General features: G+C 37.9%; 1 protein-coding gene across 25 annotated transcripts in view; it reads left to right on the forward strand.

The window, feature by feature from the left end:
• Nucleotides 1–19,786, forward strand: part of ARPP21 (cAMP regulated phosphoprotein 21) — a 205,695-nt gene that overhangs the window by 63,577 nt on the left and 122,332 nt on the right. The window contains exons 2-3 of one of the 25 annotated variants that reach the window (XM_075493420.1): nucleotides 64–338; nucleotides 2,192–2,317. The exons of 20 other annotated variants lie outside the window; for them this stretch is intronic. The gene's annotated coding sequence lies outside the window, so the exon portion shown is untranslated. Of the gene's footprint in view, nucleotides 1–63; nucleotides 339–2,191; nucleotides 2,318–2,353; nucleotides 2,402–19,786 lie in introns of those variants that run through there. 4 more of the 25 variants (XM_075493419.1, XM_075493421.1, XM_075493423.1 and 1 more) reach the window with 4 other exon arrangements.

Raw genomic sequence — 19,786 nt, forward strand, 5'->3', positions numbered from 1 at the left:
ACTGTAAACTGACCTGCAACTTTTCAGTCGCATAATTTAACTGCACGCTGATTTTTGTTTTAGCAGTCATCGTCACGGATCGAGGCAAGTTTGTGTGCACAATTAGGCTTGCAGATTGCTAATCTCGCACTGACTTTGCTTCTCAGTTCCCAGCTGGGCATGGTTACCTTGAGAGCTGTGGTATCAGCACTGTCAGAGCATGCTCCGGTGGGGAGATCGGGTGTGTTCTATTTTTAATACTATTTAATGAAGATGCTTCTCACTCTGCAATATACGAAGCATAATGGAAGAGCAGAGCGATGATTGGTTATGGATACTGGAAAAGCAAAAATGCAAAGGTAAAAATGGAAATCCCTCAAATATTTTTATTAGATTAATGAAAGAAAATGCAGCTGTGCAGAAAGGTGATTGATTAGCTGGTTTTAAATCGCACTGTTTTGTGGTGTCTAAGATGATTTTTTAAAAAAAATCTTTTAAAAAGTTGTATGAAACAAACTGTAGATAGGAAATTATTTTGTGCTGTTGATAAATATGATTGTATTTGGCTATACATAAGTTGAAGAAGAATATTCCATTTTAATTTTTTTTTTAATGTTGCAATGTCTTACAATGGAATAGTGCTAAGGAACATCTTAAAAATACTTATTTTTTTCCTGTGCTAACCAGTTTTAATGATTAATTATTTATGTTCTTAATGGTAGCCTTCTGAAGCAGGAGTTTTGAGTTTTTATTCCTTGCAGTTAAAAGTTAATTCAGTTGATATTAAAAATCATTGTTGCATGTAATGCTCGCAGAATGCAAGCAGCTGTAAACCTCTTGTGATATATGTGTAAAGGAAAATACCTGTAGATAACTGCAGTGTATGCTGTTATGCAAGATACATGTAGATACTTTTGAAAAACTGCCTTGTTTAGTTCACGTATCTGCAGTCAGAAATGCATTTATTAGCTATTTGCAACAATCTATGCACTCAGAATCATATGGAGAAACTCGCCTTGATTAAAGATATCTCCTATAAAACAACTGTATTTCCTCTCTATTGCCTACAGTTTTACAGGATGGTGGTCTAAGAAATGGCTGAGTACCCCTCCTGCAAAATCCTTTTTCAGGCAATTATTTTTCTGCTATATGCTGGTCCTTTTGACTGCCCTAGGGCTAAGTGTGCAAGTGAGGGTTGCTCAGGCAAGTGTTGCACTGCATTGTATCCTTGGAGGAAAAATTACATAAGGAATGTAGAAGGATGATAGGGAAAACATAATGAGATTTTTAATGCAGGTGTAATGATAGATCTCAGAGAGAGATAAGAACAGTGCAACAGTCACTTTGAAACTTCATCCTGCTGGAGTAAAACTGTGGGCCAAATCACGTTTTCCTGGTGGTGCTGCTTTTCCTGTGGGTTTTACTGGGGTTATTTGCATGATTACAGTAAACTGGACTTGGCCTGATAAATCACTGTTATTAAACAGAATTTCTGGGAATACATAAAAGAAACCTAAAGAAGTTTTAAAATCCGCTGCGCTCTTGGCTTCCTCCCAGGTTATGATTTTAACAACTAACTTTAAACTTGGAATGAATGGCGGGGGGGGGGGAAGTGCACTAATTCTAGGATGGCTTACTTATAGTCTCCCTTTCCTCCTGGAGACATTGCTCTCATGACAGTCAATGGGAGCTTTACATTTGGAAGTGCATCCAGGGTTTGGTTCAATGGTTTTATCAGTGCTAAAGACAGACACAGGGACAAATCTTCAGCAGCTGTAAATTGATGTAGTTCCATTGGTCTTAAGAACAGTATAGATTTACACCGGCTGATGATATGCCCCTCTGCTTGTAACATACAGGATCTGTAACTTGCATTGAGTGGTATTATCAATTTTGGTGGTATTCATTTCAGAGTAGGAAAATGATTTTGGCAGATTGGCAAATCCTTGTTTATAGGGACTACTCGCAAATTAGTGCCTTGATCCAGTGGGTGCTCCCAGCTCAATTTATTTGCTCAGTTGTAAAGAGAATTTGTAACTTACGTGATTATTTAAAGGCAATGATATTCGTGTTAAGTAATCTATTTTCAAAAATATCATTAAAGATTGGCCAGTTGAGAAGTAATGTAACTACAGTGCAATAAACTTGCAAAATCCGTTTGTCCCCTACTCGTTCATTTATTAGATTTGAAGTTCTGTATTAATGTTCTCAGCAGGTAGTAAGTCAAGCAAATGGGTCACTTTTTCTTCTAGAAGATTGAAATGTTCAACAAACAAGTAATACATGGCAAAGACTCTGTACATTCCAGTGGAGAGCATTTGATTCTGAAGACTTGAAAGTACTGTGTATGAACATCTTTGTATCTGTATGGTAACATGCATTTCTAGGGCGCGTTCTGTTTTGATGGCAAACTGCAGTCCAGGTAAGTAGGATTTTCCCCATTTTGAGGCTGGGTAAATTGAATTGCAGATAAATTATGCAAACCATGTGAGGTCACACATCTGTTTTTTGACAGCCATCAAATGAGACCTATTCCAGTCTCCAGTCTTACACAGGTCACTCCTGGATGATTAAGGCTCCCTGACTAATTACTGTTTTTTGTTTTGTTTTCTAATTTTTCCGCTTCATACATGAAAAGGTGACTTTCATGTAGATGTGAATAAATTTACGTGTTTGTTTATAACTATTACAAATACTTCATTTTTACATAATAATTTAATGATAAACCCTTCTAGCAAGGAAATACCTTCAGAACAAGTGCAAGGAATGACTCATGTCTGGTCCTGGTGTGTGGTGGTTTTTTTTTTTAACTATATTAAACATGCCTATAAATTCCGGTACATAATACTGGTTACTGTTTGTGCACAAGGATATGTTTTTTCTTGGGTCCTCGTTTAAGAAGGAGACTTAAACCCAAATCATAACAACAGCCACTATGGTTTGCGTGAGTATGCCAGTGTGCGTGCACACACAATTTATTAGAAAAATAAAAAAGACATTATAAAACTACAATACTTTCTGTTTTAATTAAGACTCATTTTTTTGATCAGTAACATCTGCAGTGCGTTCTTGCCAAGTAAGTCCCTATTTGTCAGTGAAGGTCTGAACCACTTAGTTACAGGACTTAAGAGCTCAACTGCTCATCCTTTTCTTAGATGTTTGAAGTAACTCTTTGGTTTTAGACTCCACGCGATCTCATATGGTTATTTTACAGTTGGTAAACTTGATGATGCATTGCCAATGACTCTATGTAAGAGTGCTCCCTATATAGAGGTGTCTTATGTTTTTCCTTAGCTTATCTTAATTTATAAGAATACATAAATAATCTATATTAAAACTTAATGCATGGCATATGCAATCCAAAGTTACGAATTGCATTAATTCCAGGGGAAGAGCACTGGAGCTCTGTGTCAGCTTTAGGGAAAAAGCCCTGAGGAAACACTTTCATATCGTCCTACTGCAATTGCCCTCTTCTACCTGTTAATAATGTTGCCAACATTTACTACTGCGTCCTTTTTCACTGTTGTGGCTTCCAGGCTTTCAGGTAATCTGTCATCAGTACCCTTCTTTATGGTTCCTTGGAAAAAGGAGTTGCAGAAAAGGTCTCCTTTCATTCAAATGTATCTATTTTTTTAATCATACAGCAAGATCTTTAAACCATTTTAGATCATTCCAGATTCCTAAATAAGTAATAAGCTGGTATACAAAAATGTTATAAGTCTCCCCCCCCCCCCACCTAAATTCCCTATTACTGAGAGGAAGAAGCGGACTAAATATGGGGAGAAATACAGAGAAACAAGGAGTAAACAAAATAACATATTTTACAGGAATGAGTTCATAAGGGCTATTTAGATGAAGTAATTGCTACTGTAATAAATGTGGTGAAAAATACTAAATACTAGACAGCCCACAGGTTTTTCTGTTAATGTTGAAACTATGAAGTGTGAGAGAGTGATAATGTCATGCAGCATGACTTAGCTGAAATGCAGGAGGCATAGTTAGGCAGTGACAGCTGGGAATTTGAAATTTATGATTTGGCTATCCAATGACTTTCTGAAGCAGGGGGTTTAGAGTATTTTCTAGTCACTGGCAATATATGGAGGCAGTAACCATGTAAGACTGTTCTCAGGGCAGACGTGTTCACATAACATATGTTGAAGTATGTAAGGTGAGAAATGCATTTTTATAAGTGAAAGAAAATGTTGTTCACAGAGAAACTGGGACGCTTTTATGCTTCTGTCTCCAAATCAGATGTCTGCTCTTGATCTTTTCAGGCCAAGAGTCACAGTTAGCCAGAGTACCATGAGAAAGCAAAGTCCTATTAAAGTATTCTTGTAATTTAATGCTTTCTAGTAAGTTTCTCATTTAGTCTTATGCAATACAATGATTTATTTATGAGCTGTTTATACAGCATCCGTGTTAAAATTATAGCAGCCTAGTAACATCTTCCAACCGATAAAGCTGCCTTTTTTCCTAAGTTGGATGCCTTGAAGCTTTTGAGTCAAAGGAAAGCTTAAATAGTCAGCAGGACGGTGTTAAAAAATAGTCAGCAATAAAAAAAAAAAAACCTACAACAAACCAAACAAAAACCCCCACATGCCTTCCCCCACTGTTAAATACCCTATTTTTTTTATTTCTCAAAGTTTTTGTCTTCTGTTTGAAATCTATGCTAAAACATAAAAATCAAATATATACGAATCGACTACTTTCAGGCTTCTGTTTCATCCCAGTTTTTATGGCTACACAGCAGTGATTTTTACTGGATTCATAAAATCATCAGAGCTAGTTTTATATTCTAGGAATTGAATTCTGTCATCAAAAGCATGCCTGAACAGCTAATAATTTTGTCATTAATTAATCCTGTTGCAGTATTTGTATTTTTATTGCCTCATGAGTTGAAGTCTCCCTGTGCCTTCAATACAGAAAACATTTTGTAAATTTTTATTATATCATTAAATATGAGAGTCAGATTGCCGTGCTTTTCTTCACAGGGAGTGCATGCATCTTGGTTTTGGTGACTTGCAGAGCTTCTCATGGTGTAATGCTTTATTTACTGTGAAGAAAGTTATCACAATTTGTTCCTGAGTAAAAAGGGATGGCAAGGCTTTTTGCTTGAATGAAGCTAATGCAGATAAACTGTGATTAGAAGCATGTTATAAATACAATTAAATTGTTGTACAGTTAAATGCTCCACACTAATTAATATTGAATTCAATGGGAAGTTTTACTGGAGAGCAGACTTCGGTGTTGATGCTCTCATGTGAAATAGGTACAGCATGATGTGCTTCTGGAGAATATGCCCACTTTGTGCTTTTTGGGTGTTTGTGCCATCGAACTTAATTTGAAATGTTTTGCCTTCAGTTGCACAAAAGTAAATAGTAAATTGCGGTGGTTCAAACTAAACTTTAGGGGTTTTCCATTTTCAAGTGACTATTCCATTTCTAAATACATTGCCATTGGCATGACATTTAGAATCCTTTGAGCTTGCTTAATGTATTATAAAGTATTTGTCACAGAGTCAGAAATGTTTATGGTGTCATAAAAGCTTTAGGAGAAACACATCAAATAAATTGGTCCACTCTAAAGGCTCACTACAGATTTTAACGTAAGCCCAGGAAATGTCTGATAGCTTTAATTTATGTACTTTATAAACCATGGAATCTGAAATGAGGAAGTCTGACTTTAATGCTTTTGGTTTTGTTCCTTTAAGAGAAATTCAGACCTTTCTCCTACCAACAAAAAAAAGGAAAATTGTGAACATAGATCTAAAAGGAAAGCATAATGAGTAACTTAGGGCATCTTAAGGTGCTGTATTTCGTAACACATACTACCATGAAGAAAATGATAATAAAACCATTTTTTGATTCAGGTATGATGTCTGGGGAAGCTTTAATTCATAGAAAACAAGTCTAACTAAATTGGAAAATGTATTGCATTTACCAGCTTTACGTATCTCAATATGCTTTTCCACTACAGTATAGCAATCTGTTCTGCATCTGAGCAGCACAATGGAGTGGTCTCTAGTGACAAGAACTGTGGCAAGCAGCGTTAAGAATCCTGTTAGATACTGAAGACAATGAATTATTACTGATGGATAATGTAACTTTTGTTTAATCTGTGTACTGATGAAAATGACAGCGTTTGAAAGAAGTCCTTGAATGACCCGCTTCTTGAAGTAACCATCTCAAAATCAGAGGCTGAGATAAAGGAGTGGTGGGGTAAGGGGCGTAATGGAGGATTAGCGGCAGTAGTACTGCTTGTAATGGGAAATCAGGTTATGGGGCATCAGAATTAGAAGGACAGCAAAGGAAAGGAGGACTTTCAGGAGATATTCCCTGAAGATGAAGTAACTGGAGTTTTGGATCACCCAGAGAAAATGTATAGATGTGTGGCCTCTTTTCAGTATCACTTGTTTTCTGATTTAAAAATAATAATAATAATAAAAAAAATCCTTATACATGCAATGTGTCTTTGCGTGGAGGATCAGGACAAAGTGAGTACTCCGCTGCAATCACACTGGATCTCCTCAACTCTGAGGTTATAGGAATTGTAAATGATCTACGACTTCTGAATTTTGCTATTGCTGAATTGCTCCTCTCTGCCACCTACCTGGCAGAACAGGAAGGCAGATAACTAAATTGCTGCCGAGGTCTGAGGGCAGCTGCACGGAAGCGCGCACTAGGATGGGGCTTCTTAGCCTGGCTTGCTGTCAGTGCGTGAAGCCGGTGGGTGAGTCCTGGGGAGGCATGCAACATCGTGGGCTCTGTAGCATGTAGCCAGTTCTTCTATGCGAATGAATTGGTTTCTGTCTTAATAGCTCTTGTCTCAGCGTGCCAGTAACCTCATAAATTAGTCAGGTATTTACTGAAATAGCATAATGTGCCCTGTGACTACATAAATTCACACCTGTCTGTAAAGGGCTTTGTATTAATGGAGAAGGATTGGTAGAAAAGAGCAGATTGAAACACAAATCTTGATGCAGCATATTGGCTGCCTGTGGTTATGCTACCGGTGGTTAGCCATAGCGTGGGGCTGTGGTTTCTGCAAACACCCTGTCCACTCATTCTTTCGTTGTGATCATTTCCGCAATGCGGGAGGAAGATGTGGCAAGGACCTACCTCTTCCAAAGCCCGCATATTTCTTTGATGTGTTTGTTACTCCTCAGGGTTTTTTTCAGGAAGGAGAACAGAGAATGTAATTTGTACTCACGAAGGCTAATTATAACTTCTCCTCTACAGATAATTTCTTAGAGAGCTGTATGTTCAAAGAATTGCTGCTCTTTTCTACATTACAGTTGTGTTCAATGTCCAGGCAATGAAAGTCAAAATGTAGATTCTGTTGGCACCTATTCCTGTTTGTGTTTAATAATATACACTTGTGTCACGTCTTTATTAACGTTGTCAGGCACTTCAAAGCCATCTGTAAAAAAAACTGTATCGGTACAAGAGCGTGTCAGAAAACAAGACAGTAGAATATTGGCACTTCTTAACAAAACATTTTATTGATTAAACAGCACTATTTCTATATGTAGAAAAATGAAATCAGTTCTGATTACTTCAGTACTTTGAGAGCAACTGCAGTAATACCTGATTCTTTGACTTGCCTAAAAAAATGACAGCAGACTGAGCCATTCACTTGTGTATTACGAGCAAATTCTATGTCATGGGAGTGTGCTTGCTAGATTTGCATTGACTCGAGATCATAATAAAGGAGGAGCATAAGTGACCCAAGTACTTCTGATGCATAGTTAAATGTTCCCCTGGAATGTATCATTTATTACCTATACTCGGTAGTTGGAACGAGGCTGGCAGATGATGGTGTAACATACCAGTGCTCCTCAGAACATCAGGTGCATGTACAAGCAGTTTCAATGTCTATTCACTGCCAGACAGATGACTCTAATAAAAGGAATTCAGAGCCTCCATTTTTGACCTCTGATGGTTTATTTTGGGGCCAGTAACTTGAGGTGCTGTTGTTATTAAGCATTGTAAAATTGGAAAATGGAGATAATTTCAAGTAGCCTTACAACCTCAGTGGAGAAAATAAACAACGTGGTGGGGAGCTAATGTTATATTCTTCTGGCAATAGCAGAGTGTGTGAAGTAAAGCGCACTGAAGTTAGGAGACTTACTGCATCCTGAGGTGTAACATACAGACAAGGGATCTCCCTTAAAACCAGTCCATAGCCCTGACTTAAAGGTTGCTGAAAGTGCAGGAAGCTAAATATTAGAGGAATTCACTGCAGTCCTAATATAAACTCTTTTCTTGTTTTGTTTCTTGTTGTATATATTTCAAGCAGTCTGTAGCATTTATGTCTCTGCCTCTTTCCTGGCGGTTTCCACGCATGCATCAATTGTCTCTGTTCTGCTCCTTACATCGTCTGACCGTTCATTCTTCATACTGGGCCTTCGCTTTTGTAACTGGTGCCCCTTGTGTGAACTTCCCTTTGTTAAACTGACCCTTCTGACTTTTCTTGGTTTTTTCATCATTTGCTCACATTTCCCGGCTTTTGTTTGTTGCCTCTGGCTACATCAGTTCCTTGCCCGTGTTTGAAATGGCTGAAAACTTTGATTTATTCATCATATAATAGTGCACTTTTAAAAATAATGTAATTGTGTAGCTATTTGGACAGTCAGTTTATAATAAAACATGTTTTATAAAGCATACTATCATCATTCAAAATGCCGATTTCCAAATCTTTTGGCCTTTGTTTTGGTATCTCTTAAGGAGGGAGTGCCAAAACAGCTTTGATCACATCTGTGAAACAAAAGGCTTTGTGGTGGAATCTAGAAGACCTTGTGCTTTTGAACTTCTTCATGTATGCAGCTTATGTCAGTGTACCTGGGTCCCTTTGGGGCCTCCATTCAAATTCAGTAGCTCCATAGAATTGTGTGCACGTCTAATGCTCCTGGAAAATGTTGTGTCCTGAACTCTCTGACTGTTTATGTAGATTACTTTTTTCTTGGATTAGTAATATTTTCAATAAATTTCATGTTTGTCAGTTGCTTAGAAAATAAAGCATAATGGAAATGACACAAAATTAAATGCCTTTGACAGTTTGTTTGTTGTCAGAGACTTTTTACGTGTTGGCTCTCTGACCTTTCAGGGGGACCGCTGACTGTGGTGCGAGCAGGAGATCCCAACACCTAGCGTAGCTCCTAATGCGTTACATTGGATGCAGTTTGCTATGTTACTGGGTTGTGCAATGAACAGAGGAGAAATGAATGGAGTTCTTATATGGAGAATTATTTGATATTTCATGTCTGTACACTTGTTGAATAAGCTTGGAGACTGTACCAAAAGCTGAAGCTTACGTATTCTTCTCACAACTGTGATTATAATGATCACGTAGCCACAGATCCTGGTCAAAAGTGGAGGAGACTGATTGGTTGTAAAGATAGTTACTAAGACATGTAGCTGTCTACGTTTGAGGACCTGTCCTAAATACATAATCCATTTTTGTGAAATACATATATAGAAGCTCCTTGTAAAGACACGGAAGTAAAGGAACTGTTGACTGAAATTTCTCACTGAAGTGGAAGACTGATGTGTTTGAAGGAGCATGGTTTACTGCCATCATCTGAAAGTTGAAATTTATTTTTCCTGGAAATCTAATTTTTTTTTTCTACATTTTGTTTGATTTTTTTTTTACCTCTTTTCATTCATTGTTGCTGAGATATAGCAGGAGAAGCGCCTGTATTCAGCTGCCAATTACGGATTTAATTCAGTTATTTGTTTTTCAGTAATCTGATTGCCGTTAGTGCCTAGTTCACTAATTGCCCGCTGTACTCTGTCAGTTTATTATGGAAGTAACATTCCAAGTATTCTGAAACCTAATAAAGAAATGATGGCAGCAGTTTGAACAGATGATGTATAGTAGTTAGGAACTGATGGACAGTCAGCTCGGTGATCTCTTAAGCAGCATTGAAGAAATCGCTCACCAGTTAAAGGCAAAATTCTGTGTTGTGTGGACTCTTTCCACATTTTAGAGGGATGTCACACTAACAAGTTGTTTATTCCTCAGTGTACTCGGTGATAATTGAATTCTTGAGTTCAGTTGTTTGCTAGGGAGATGATTTGTGATTTTTTTAAAAGCATGTGTGTAAATGTCTGTAGTAGCACAGACTCGGAACGCAGTGAGATGGGCTTGTTTTTTCACGTAGCCTAGGTTTAAGTTGACTGAAGGAAAGCTCTTGCTTTTATTGATTTAATTCTCCAGCCTTAATCCTTGCGAATAAAGGCATGAAAATGTTAGTCCATGTAACCCTATTGCTGCAACTCGGAGAAATATGCAACTGGATTCTGTTTCTGTAGCAGGAAGCTGGTATAGCTAGAAGATCCTTCGAAAATGTGCATCCACGTATTTTGTGGTCTCTTAAGTTTAAGATACAACGTTTGCATTTCTGAGTAAAACTAAGTCGGCGTGTTTTCCAAATGACTCTCTTGCCAGTCTGCTGTTAAACTGCCTTTCCAATGCGGTGGGAAGGAAAACAACTAGATTGCATTTGGAAGATAGACAAGCAAAATACTTGTTTTCAGCTTTCTGCTAAATTCGGACATTAGAACAGGTGAACTCCTGTTATGTGGTAAGGGAAGCTGCTATAAAAGTAACACTGCTTTGTATTCTTCAGCCCACCAGAATGACTGTAGATGCAAAATGCAGGCTTGAGAATCCCTACTCTTGTGCATACTAATGTCGGCTAAATGAAAAGAAACTTTATTGTTGAAAACTCCCCCCCCCCCGGCATTCCAGTAAAGACAAGATGTGGGTAAAAAACCAAACGACCAAACAAACAAAAAAAGCTTAAGGTGAGGAGGATGACACTGGGTTAATACCGTTACCATGAATGAGAGTACATGGCTCTGTAGGAGAGCTTCTTCTACTGATGCCTAGCTGTGAAGTATGCGTATGGGGAAAAAGTCTGGCAGTGGTAATGGGCCAGTGGAGACCTGTTCCCTTCTTCCCTGCAGAGGCTATAGGTGATGGCTGTGATAGTCATAAAATGCCTGTTCACTTCAGAAAACAAAAGGAGACCCTTTTATAAATTCTCTAACTAGTCTGCCAAGAGAGAGGATGCGTTCACTGACTCACTAGCAGAAAAACAGGGCTGCTGCCTTTAAAAGAGTATTTTGTGGTACAGACAGCGAAATACCATGACAGGTTTTTTTTTTTTTTTTTCAGGAAGGGGACAGACTTTCAGTAATTCCAAATGCCTGTCTGAGGTTATTTGGATAACTTTGGGTTATTCTTTTCCAGTGAAGGCTTTTGAAAATATTTATGACTTAAAAGGGGGCATTTCTGACAGTGGGAATAGCTACAAATTCAAATGCTACAGATAGTATCAGTTGGCAAGCTGTATGTCATACCAATATCCTCACAAAAAACAGCTTTCCCAAAAAATGCATTTTCCAAAAAGCAAAGACAGATAAATGGGTGTGTTGTGAGCCAGTAACATGAAACAGTTTTAAGGGGGGAATGGTCTACCATGAGGCAGTACCTCAGAGAAAGATATTCGAGCAATAGGAATCCCTATTGTTCAATTTCTTAAATTTTTTTTTCTTCCTGACATTCTCCAGCACTGACTTTCCCTTCCTCACGCTCAGCTTCAAGAAGCGTGGATGTCCCCCGGGAAGGAGAATAGGCAGCCAGCCATCTCTCATCAGTGTGAAACTTTTAAACAAAGATTCATTTGGGGAGTGAATAGAGGAAGAAAACAAAACAAAAAGAATTGGTTTTAAACAAAAAAAAATGCACTTTCAGCATCATTTGCACTCCCCAATGAAAAGTAAGCTGTCCAACCACTAACTCTGGTGATCCGAAGTACGTCTGTACGATATGTTGGCTGTTGTACTACGTGGTAGTCAGTGAGGATAAAACCCGTGGTATAAATGCATGTTCCCGGCAAGGCTTTGAAAAGCGCCCAGAGCGAATTCTAACTGGGGTAATGAAAGCAGACTTGGAAGTGAAATTGAGCTGATTGTCCTTACTGATTGCCTTGTTCAGTTTGCATTGATACTCTGTAGCCTTACTTTAATGGGTGTACAGCTGATGTACTCAAGCCTCAAGATACCCCAGAGAAATACTACTCCTGTGTGAGCGAAATATGAAAAGACTGCTTGAGAAGTGTGGCCACTGCTAATCGGGCTAGTAGAAGAAATATGAAGAATAGCAGTCCACTTTCAATACTGTGTTTGTCGTAAATAACTAAAATGCCATCACTTTAGCATTTAGATGCTGATATGACTATCTGTTTTTATCCGTGTTTATTGTCTGTGTTGTGATGCACGCTGCTTATTTCTTAGTTCATTTCTCTCAGGAAATGAATCTGAGCCATTATTATAAATTACTTGTAAGTGCTATTTCAGTCTGATTAGATTTATAACAAAATGGATCCTGTAGACAGAATTTTGGATAAATAAAAGCATTTCTTTCATTCTTTCACTTTCCTACCTACTATCTTGTAGTAGTAGTAGTTCCTAAAGCAGTTTGATCCAGAGGCTACAGTTAATTGTAATGTGCTTCAGGAGGTCATACAAAAGAAGCATGGAAGGTTTTTCCTGATTATTATTACTATTGTAAAAAATGCTGAACTTACAGGTTTCTTGTTACATTCCCTATATCTTCATGTATAGTCAAAAAATATTTTTAAATACGCTTACAGTTTTGTTAGTGGCTCCTTTTCATACACACACGTTCACTACCTGCCCCAAAAGTGTCTGGTTTTAAAGGGGGCTCTGGAGAATGGAAGACGCTGGAGAATGATGGCCGTGTACCTGGGGAGGGGGATGCTGGTTACCCTTCTAGCTCTCGTTTTGACCAACTTCATTACTTATTTAACCTCTGTATTCCTCAGTGTCCTCATCTGGAAGGAAAGACTCATTTTTTTTTGTACTTGCATTCCCTGAATGTGTGTTTTTTCTCCTTGATTAGAGATTACAGCATTTTAGAGTTTTATAAAAAAGAGGCACTATAGGAGTATGCACTTTGCCTCTGTGGTGCTAATGTTGGCAGATACAATGAAGTTATGGTACCTTCACAAGCTAGTCAGCTCAGTCACAGTTATCATTTGTGTGTAGTCCTTCAATCCACAGCAAATACAAGAGACCTTCACTTTCCTGTTGCTGCTGTTACTCTCTGCTGTCAGCATTGGGTATTACTGCCTTTATTTAGTGATTCTCTTCCAGACAAAGCATGCAATAACATGTTTCTGGTAGTTCTAGCAGGTGGTAATGTTGAAGAATTTGAACAGGTACAAGATAAATAGAATTTGAAAAATAAAGTCACCATATGGTAAAAAAAAAAAAAAGTCACAACTGTGTTAAATTTTAAGAATCTTAGTACCTGAGGCAAAGCTTGAAAGAATTGATAGGTTTCTTTCAGCTGGTTTATTTTATATTCTAAGTCTAAAAATATGCGCTTATGTGTAGCGCATGTTCAGGATAAGCCCTTGGCTGGGATAGTTTTTCAAACAATGTTTGGTTTTTAAACCTGATGATATGTACAAGTAAAAAGAATGCAACTACACATGCCAGTTTTAAGTGTTGCACATAGCTTTCACTTAAGTAGGTAGATTTTTATTTTGCAGGTCAAAGTTTAATACACAAAACATTTTGAGGGGGAAGCTTTTTCAAAAGTTACAACGTAGACTTGACCTGTTTTGTTATAGCCATGTGAATTCCCCTCTTGCGCCCTTATCTTCACTTTGTGTAGAGTGTTTATAAAAGGTCATCCCCCTTTTAATAAACAACAATTATTTATAATTCCCTGTGCTAAGTTCCATTCAATATTTCAAAAATGCTAGTTTTCCTGAGACAGATGTGATTCTAAAATAATTACTATTTACAATGAATCCTTTTCTTATCTATGTGTGTTATTGTTAGAATGTAAACATTTTTCTAAACAGCTTTTTAATGTGTATCATGAAAATGTATGATATTGTAATGATTGTGTAGGTATACATAAGAATTTAATCGCCTTTTACATCTCTGTTTGGACTTTGTAACTTCTATCTTGAGACTCTTACTTTGTGTTAGAATCTGTTATTTCTCACTTGACAGGGTTTTTCTGGAGGCTGGCATACAGAAGTGACTTAAAACCAGACATTGTCTGGTTTGCTGGGCTCTCTATGTGTGAGAGGTCCCGGCTTTTACCTTTAAAGCTTCCACTGACTTCTGTGGCATCACAGTTTCACTCTTGGATGTGACCTGGACATCACTGAAGTTTGTGTACAGAGATAACCAGTTCTCTGTGTCACTGGCTTGTATGCATAGGTGCTGCTTAAATCAGTGGCTTTTGGATAAAAATATGGTTTTACTTTCTTCTTATTGAAGCACTTACTAGTTCTTATAGAAGTGCTCCATGCCATTAGTTTTAGGCTTTTTTACAATCTTTCTCAGTGCTGCTGTAGGTTCCTTTTGGGGAGTAGTTTTGACTGCTGTGCAGCAGGTACCCTCCTTTGTGCTGGAGTTTGCATTCCCTGTTTCCCTGCTTACCCAAGGAGGTACCAACCATGGATGAGCAGCTGGAACAAGTGTCTTAATTGCTTTTCCAGTTTTGTTCTCAACATAAAAGAAGGGTTTAATTTAAAACAGGAGTTATCCTTTTTCTTTTCCAGCTGCCCTGGAGCATTGTGCCTCTCCTGGTCTCCAAGTTTTCTCTTACTACTGGAAATTTTACAGTTTTCTGCTTCCTGCAGCTAGCTCCAGCCAGTCTTTCTCTTTTTGTTTTTAGTAACACCCTGTTTCTCTGGCCTTGAGTTCCTTTGAATTTTCTGGTATGTCTGATATCATGAGATTACCCATTTCACGCACCTCTGTGAACCAGGGAACACCCCTATGCCTGTTCTGTCTTCCCTGTCTGTGCAAGAGCAGCTTCCCTGTTATACAGAGTTCTTTGTTTGCTTCTTTAATAGTTTCCCATGTTGTCGAAAATGTGTAATGCATTTTAAATTTTGCAAAAAACAGATGGCCAGAGGCATAAAGTCCAAAGCCACATTTGGTAATAAAATAAGCCTGTGGCAGCAGTAAAAAACATTAATGTATTTAACATTAATTTGCTCTTTGAAAGGTAAGATTGCCTGATAAAACCTTTTATATCAGCCAGTAGAATCGAAAGACAATGTTTTCCTACTATGGTGAAGTATAGATTGTTACAGACTGTTGTGTTGGTTTTCTGATTGTCTGATGAGAACGTATATCCATTGTCTGAGCAATTAAAAGTACCCTTGCATTCAGTAAATTTATATGTAGAGTGAGTGAGTCAGAAGCATAAATTGTCTTCCATGTGTGTTGCTATTTAGTCTGCATGCGTGTTTCTTTAGGACTTAATGCTGCAAAAACCTAAGGTCTGATCTGCTAAAACAGTTGTGAATGTTTTAGTGTTAAATTACGTATGTGTGTCAGTGGTTAAAGGACGTCACTACCCGTTTGTCCCCAGTAGAATGATACTCAGCTGACATTAGCTTCCACAGAACCACGTGAAAATAGATATGACTGCAGTCATTGTTCAGTGACTTGTTTTGCCTTGTTTTACTCGTGCCCAGATTGCTTGTATATATACACACGTATGTATATACAATGCTCAGCTGTACTCACTGCAGCTAAATTTTTGCATTCACTGTGGTCATGAGTAAAACAGAGCTAAGATAGAAGGACAGAATAAAAATGAGTAGGTTAAATTTAACCAGGTAAACTAATGGCATTTCTGGTTCTTAAAAATTGCATACATGTGCCAGTTACTTGCACGTGTAATATGGTGTTTGAAGAAAAAAAAAAGAGAAAGTAAGTAAGTATCAGTATTGTAATATCTCTTTTCATTAAAAAAGGGCCCTGGTCAGGTTCTTTTGTTTCTTTGTTTTCTAAAGATAGTCAAAGGCTCTGAAGTATCACAGAAATATTTGGTGATTTCACCAAACTGGGGCAGTAAGAAGTGTCCACAAACATGCATTTTGGGAGAGAAAGAGGTCTGTAAGTTTTATGGTACATCCTTGAGAGGAGAATTCCCCAAGAGACAGTCCATATATGAAAAGTAAATTGACTCCTTTAGGAGATTCTATAGGAACTGAAGGGACCAAAAACCTGAAAATGTAGTAGTTGTGAGGCTTTTTACCATCCCCAGTTCACATCTGGAACCAATAATCTATAATATTGGGAGCAAACCCAGAAACAATGAAAGAAAGCTCCAACCTGAGATACTCTCCTGGGAGGTAATTTCGAGTTTGGAACATAGTCAGAGAAGTGCTTGGCAGAGAAAATAAAGACCATTGAAAGAAGTTTTATGTTGTGTCTCTTGAAACAGAAATAAATTTAATGTACTTAAATTATCCCTTCAGACCTCAGGCTCTGTATTTTCTTTTTCTTTCTTTTTTTGTTTTCCCCCCTGTCTGAATTGCCAGAGATTCCAACTAGGTATATGAAGTTCATTCTTGTACAGTACTGGTTCACATGCTTAGATTCATGTAAATATTTAACGTATTAAGTCAATCTGACTTTTTCATAAGAGATTATAAAAAGTGAGGTAGTGGACGTAAAAGAAAATTATGTGGACACTTTTACTTTCAGAAAATTTGAAAAAGTCAATGCTTGAAAAAGAAAATGCTTTTTCATATTCTGGTTAGGTTATATCCACAGTTTTGTCAGGTTGCTTACGCAAACCGTTTAATGTTTGGACTTAAATGAGAAGAGCTTTGATTTCAGTAGAAAGCGGCAGAGTATCTTCAGTATAGAAGGAGGTAAGCTGATCTCGAGGCCCCTAATGTGCTGTATAATACATGGGTGGAATTACTGCCAGCAGCCATACAGGGCTGTGGTGCAGGAGGGTTGGAACAGTAGCTTTGCCAGTCCCAGGTTCAGTTAAAATACTGCTCATCTACTGTGGCAAGGAGTCAGTGCAGTCTGATATTTGAATCAATTGTTACAAGATATTAAATGTTCGCATATTGAGAAAATTACTTCCACTGAAATTGAAACAGGCTTCTCCTATTGCGTCTGAACCCTTGGCAACCCAAATAAAATGACTATCCAGAAGTTAAACACTTGAGAGATCTTTCTTGCAGTACAGGAGGATAATAGTAAGGCATCTGATAACAAAGGGAAGGGAAAGAATATCCTCTAGAGGAGATCTAGTAGTGTCTGCACTACCAGTGGTATGCAAGCCATCTTACGATGCTGCATGAATGATGCTTGGACACCCAAGTGTTTTCTTCTTCTCCAGGGAGTAGCCTATTAGTGATTATGATACCAGTGGTGGTATCCACCAAAAATATGGGAACTGCCTCTCTGAATTATCCCTGCTCTGAGACTTCATGCTTCAGAAGGTTTTGTGTTGGGAAGCCCTTTGAGGAGGAGAAAAGTCTTACAAATTGTTTTAAAAGACTGATTCTAGCCTCCCTAATTGAATATCTGTAAGAGTTATATTTTGCAGTTGTGCCTAGAGTTTATAGCCAAGATCAAAGGCTTATTAAACTCTTCACTCTTTAGTCCTACACACTGAAAAAAGGATCCTTTGCATTGAACAGGCATAGGTGGGAGGCAGATGGAGAAATAGAGGCAGAGATCCATGTTCATGCAGCCAAACAGAGCATGGGAGGCAGATGCATTTGTAGCATCAGGGTTTTTTTCATGAAGGTAAGTCACATTCTTCCTTAACAGTGAGTGAGAAAGCATTTCCCAATGAATGTACATCTTCAAATTCATACCTTTATTATGAAACTGATGAACCTAAACTTAGTTAATTGATTTGTAGAAAGTTACAGGAGTAAGAACACATTTGAAACTCTTGTTTTACTTTTGTGTTCTCTTTCCTGGTATGGTTTCTAATAATGCCCACTATTCTTGTCAATAATCTTAGTTCTGTATATCATAAGATGACAGGAGTATTTTTAGGCAGCCATGTAAATGGTAAACTAACATCTCCCATTTATGCATGTGCAATGTACTGAAATGTCAGATGCTTCATTTCTTAGGCTGTCCCAAGTATATAAATGACTATATGTCAGAACCTCCAGAATGATAATATGCTTGTCAGGCTCTGATTGTAGCCAGAACATGAGAGATGCAAGATTTTGGTAGAAGACAAGATAGCCAAGGATTGGGCAGTAGCTGATGAGATGAATATAGATGTGACATAGACTGAATCAGAATTTCTGTGTGGACAGGAAATCTTCAGCTCTTCTCCTCCTGGTAAGTTTGAAAACTTCTCGTTGTGGCACTCTGGTCTCACCAGCTTCAAGTAGTGTGGATCAGAATCAAACGTGGTAGCATATGTACAAGTGTTGGGCTTCTCTTTCACTGTTAGTTTTTAATCCATCATTGAAAAGAAACAGGTGCCTCTCTTCTGCCATGGCTATCCTTTCTCTGATTTTTATAAAATTGGTGACAAGCCACTTTCAGTGAAAGGAGCTTGATTCTGTAAATGTTTGCGGATAGGTAGGTAAATATTTTGGGACATGTTGGTTTTCTAAAAGTGGAAGTTTTATTGGTCAAAGCAAGTATGTTTGAGAGAGATGTTCATTTTGCTAGACTAGTATGACTAGAACAGGTTTCATTTAGTTGGCACTCTGAGTCCTGCCTTGTTGTTTCATTCTGAGTCATCAAGCAACCAGTATGGATGCTGGAGGCTGGTTAGTCTGTCTCAGTATTTTTCTACTCTGTCAGTGCCTTGGTATTTTGATTTCGTGAGGTCTAAAAAGGTTTCCAAGAAAGGAGAAAGACCCTTTGTTGAACCTGATGTTGAAATTTGGGCAGTTCTATCAGATGATATCTTTTAGGAGACCATTAATCTTTCAAATTCTAACCTTTGGTTGAATAACAAAAAATGTAATGTTAGGCATAAATTAACATGCCAGCAATTACATTTGGCAGTCTTTGCACCTGTCTTTGGCCACAGTCATATACAAACATAAAGAGCCTCAGACCTTTTGTTCTTAGATCTCCAGTCAGACTAGAAGCAGGCTAAAACTTGTCTGGATTTAAGATGGTAATGATGCGGATAAAGATTGGGAAAAGTCAGATGAAGAAAAAAAAAATGAAAAAGAGCAGTAAACTCCCTCTCTATTCCTTGTTCTTCAAAGACACTTCTGAAAGAAAATCGGATCTTTCTTAGCCTTTTGTGGCTTTGAAATTTGATGCTCCAGAACGCAATAGTGGGTTTGGATTGTTTTGTAGGAGAAAACATACAAGGGAAGTCTCTTCCTGTGGCTAGAATTTTCTGCTCTTTAATAATTGCTGTGTGTGTAAATGCGTGGGGAACTCGGGGCTGGGGGGGAGAAACTGCAAAACTTATATATAAAGGCAAAGCTCTTTGAGCAAGAGATGGTGGGGGTTTTGAGGGTTTTGTTTGGTTTGGTGTTTTATTGTTTGGTTTTTTGTTTTTTTGGTGGGTTGGTTTGTTTTTTTTTTTTTCAAGAATAATCTGCAAAGCTAGAAATGATAACAATTAGTATTCAGAATTGTTGTAGTAGTACTTAAAGGTTTGGTCAGGTCCCAGTGACTTAACTATTGTGCAGTCTCGCAGGCTTTGTCTGTACTGAGAAGGTGAAAAGGGGATGGGAAAGTAATAAACATGCAGATTGAATAAACAACATATAGCAGTAAATGTCGTAAGAGTTACAAGAGAACATCTTTTCATATGGCTTATGAGGATAGGTTAGGCCATAGACCTCGTATCTCTCTCCTGGGCGTAAGGAAAGAGCAATGTTCCCATTGCTTCCCTTTAGATTGAATTTATCTGTCTTCAGAACTCACTGGGACTTAGTATTATTTTTGGTATCATATTGTTGTAGACTGAAGAATTTCCCTTCAGCCAGAGA

The sequence above is a fragment of the Mycteria americana genome, chromosome 2 (genome assembly GCF_035582795.1).
Source record: "Mycteria americana isolate JAX WOST 10 ecotype Jacksonville Zoo and Gardens chromosome 2, USCA_MyAme_1.0, whole genome shotgun sequence".
In the NCBI taxonomy this organism is placed as follows: Eukaryota; Metazoa; Chordata; class Aves; order Ciconiiformes; family Ciconiidae; genus Mycteria; species Mycteria americana.